General features: G+C 50.5%; 1 non-coding gene across 1 annotated transcript; it reads left to right on the top strand.

Annotated features, from left to right (window-relative positions):
• The first annotated feature begins 1,157 nt into the window (after window positions 1-1,157).
• Window positions 1,158-1,264, top strand: LOC112424587 (U6 spliceosomal RNA). Its single transcript, XR_003015377.2, has one exon. It is a non-coding gene; the product is annotated as a U6 spliceosomal RNA (small nuclear RNA).
• The last annotated feature ends 1,916 nt before the right edge of the window (window positions 1,265-3,180 follow it).

Raw genomic sequence — 3,180 nt, 5'->3', positions numbered from 1 at the left:
TTGGGGAGTTATTCCTTTGTTTCCCGGTGCCAGACAAGCCCAGGTGGGCAGCAGGGAGGTCCTTGCCTCTTCCTTTTCCCAGCGGCAGCCAGCTGGGGCCTGGGTCTCTTAGCCCTGTGCCCCTGGGGATTGGGGAGGAAGTTTAGAAGCATCTATCCCAGGCTGTTTGCTAGGACTCAGCACAGGGCAAGAACAGGGCCCTTAGTGGTTGTGGGTGGGGTTGGGCTGAGATTGCTAAGACTGGGGCCAGGCATGGTGGCTCACGCCCGTAATCATAGCACTTTGGGAGGCTGAGGCAGGTGGATCACTTGAGGTCAGGAGGTTTTTTTTTTTTGAGACAGAGTCTTGCTCTGCTGCCCTGCAAGCTCCGCCTCCCGGGTTCACACCATTCTCCTGCCTCAGCCTCCCAAGTAGCTGGAACTACAGGCACACACCACCATGCCCGGCTAATTTTTTTTTTGTATTTTTAGTAGAGGCAGGGTTTCACCATGTTAGCCAGGATGGTCTCGATCTCCTGACCTTGTGATCGGCCCGCCTTGGCCTCCCAAAGTGCTGGGATTACAGGCGTGAGCCACCGTGCCTGGCCAAGGTCAGGAGTTTTGAGACCAGCCTGGCCAACATGGTGAAACCGTGTCTCTACTAAAAATACAAAAATTAGGCCGGGCGCGGTGGCTCAAGCCTGTAATCCCAGCACTTTGGGAGGCCGAGACGGGCGGATCATGAGGTCAGGAGATCGAGACCATCCTGGCTGACACGGTGAAACCCCGTCTCTACTAAAAAATACAAAAAAAAAAAAAAACTAGCCGGGCGAGGTGGCGGGCGCCTGTAGTCCCAGATACTCGGGAGGCTGAGGCAGGAGAATGGCGTGAACCCGGGATGTGGAGCTTGCAGTGAGCCGAGATCTGGCCACTGCACTCCAGCCTGGGCGGCAGAGCGAGACTCCGTCTCAAAAAAAAAAAAAAAAAAAAAAAAAAAAAAAAAAAAATTAGCCAGGCGTGGTGTCACGTGGCTGTAATTCCAGCTATTGGTGAGGCTGAGGCAGGAGAATCACTTGAACCTGGGAGGCAGAGTTTGCAGTCAGCTGAGAGCGTACCACGGCAAACCAGCCTGGGCTACAGAGCGAGACTCTGTCAAAAAAAAACAAAAAAAAAAAAACAGTGCTCACTTCGGCAGCACATACACTAAAATTGGAACGATACAGAGAAGATTAGCATGGCCCCTGTGCAAGGATGACACGCAAATTCATGAAGCGTTCCATATTTTTTGAAGGGATTACAAACCAAGAGATACAAGTGGCTTCTAGAAATTAAAAAAGGTAATGGATTCTGCCCTGGAGCCCCGACAAGAAATACTGGCCTTCTGACATCTTGATTTTATATTGCTGAGCTTTAGAAGTGTAAGAATATAAATTTGTGGTGTTGTAAGCCAAAAACAAACAACAAACTAGAATGGGGTGGGGAAGATGAGGGGGCAGTGAAGAGGGATGAGCTTGGGGCCTGGGAACACATCCCTCCAGAGGAAGCCGAGACACAGCTCCCCTTCTAGGGCACTCCGAGTTCATTGCCGCCTTGCTGTGACACCCGCCCCCACCACCCATGGACTGAGGTTTCTCTTCCGAAGCTCCTGTTTCTCAATCTCTTGCCACCCCATCGCCACCCCCTGCCACAGACTTTGGTTATTAACCTCAATGTCAAAACTGGAACTTCTGGAAAGTCCACCTCTGCAGCAGCATGTGTGGTGGCTAAAAGCATGGGTTTTGGAGGCAACAGACCCGCCCTGTAATCCTGGCAAGGCAGCCTTGTAGCTTCATGATCTTGATCAAGTCACCTGACTCTTCAGGCCTATTTCCTCATTTGTAAAAAATTTGAAATAGGCCAGGTGCAGTGGCTCTCGCCTGTAATCCCAGCATTTTGGGAGGCCATGGTGGGAGGATTGCTTGAGCCCGGGAGTTCAAGACCAGCCTGGGCAACATAGTGGGACTCTGACTCTACAAAAAATAAAAAGTTAGCCAGGTATGGCGGTGTGTGCCTGTAGTCCCAACTACTCGGGAAACTGAGGCAAGAGGATCACTTGAGCCTGGGAGGTCGAGGATGCAGTGAGCTGTGGTCATGACACTGCACTCCAGCCTAGGCAACAGAGCAAGACACTGTCTCAAATAATTGAAATAATAGTAGTATCTCTTTCATGACATTATTGTAAACCTGGAATGAGGTTGTACCATTAAGACCTGGCCCAGTGGCTGGTCCCACACCCCCTTTCCTTGTCTGCCTTCTACCTAAGTTCAATACTGTTCAGTCTCCTGCAGTTTAGAAACATTCAGAGTGTCTGGTTGGAAACAGTGGTGAACCAACACAGGCTCTGCCCTCAGGTGGCCCCTAGTCTTGATGGAGACCCACCATGTGGGGCAGGGCTGTCACAGGTGTTGCTGGACAGAGAGGAGACACAGGCTTGGGGTGGCCAGTGAAGGCATCCTGAGTAGTCCCACCCCACGTATCTTCCTAGCACATCATCGTTTTATTTTCACCGCGACACTTACACAATCGTTTCTAATTAAGTGCCCATTTATTGTCTGTTTTTTACCTTCAGAATGTCAGCTTTGTGACAAGAAACTTTATCCACCTCGTTTATACTGGTGTCTACAATAGTTCGTAACACACAGTAAAGGCTAACAAGTATTCACTGAATAAAGTAAGTGGTATCATTAACTGGAAGCCAGGAAGCAGGAGTTAGCTTGGTGAAAAAGGCAGCCTGGATAGGAGCTGAAAAAATGAACATAAAATGCAGAAGCAAGGCCGGGCACAGTGGCTCACGCCTGTAATCCCAGCACTTTGGGAGGCTGAGGTGGGCAGATGACATGAGGCCAGGAGTTCAAGACCAGGCTGGCCAACATGGTGAAACCCTGTCTCTATTAAAAAAGCAAAAATTAGCCGGGTGTGTAATTCCAGCTGCTTGGGAGGCTGAGGCAGGAGAATCGCTTGAACCAGTGAGGTAGAGGTTGCAGTGAGCCGAGATTGCACCACTGCACTCCAGCCTGGGTGACAGCATGTCTCAAAACAAAACAAAACAAAACAAAACCCAAAGTTCAGAGGCCAGGCCAGGCGCGGTGGCACATGCCTGTAATCCCAGCACTTCGGGAGGCTGATCTGGGCGGATCGCTTCAGCTTACGAGTTTGAGACCAG

Source organism: Macaca nemestrina, chromosome 12 (genome assembly GCF_043159975.1).
Source record: "Macaca nemestrina isolate mMacNem1 chromosome 12, mMacNem.hap1, whole genome shotgun sequence".
NCBI lineage: Eukaryota > Metazoa > Chordata > Mammalia > Primates > Cercopithecidae > Macaca > Macaca nemestrina.
Note: the sequence above shows the minus strand (reverse complement) of the source record. Positions and strands in the feature narration are given on the sequence as shown.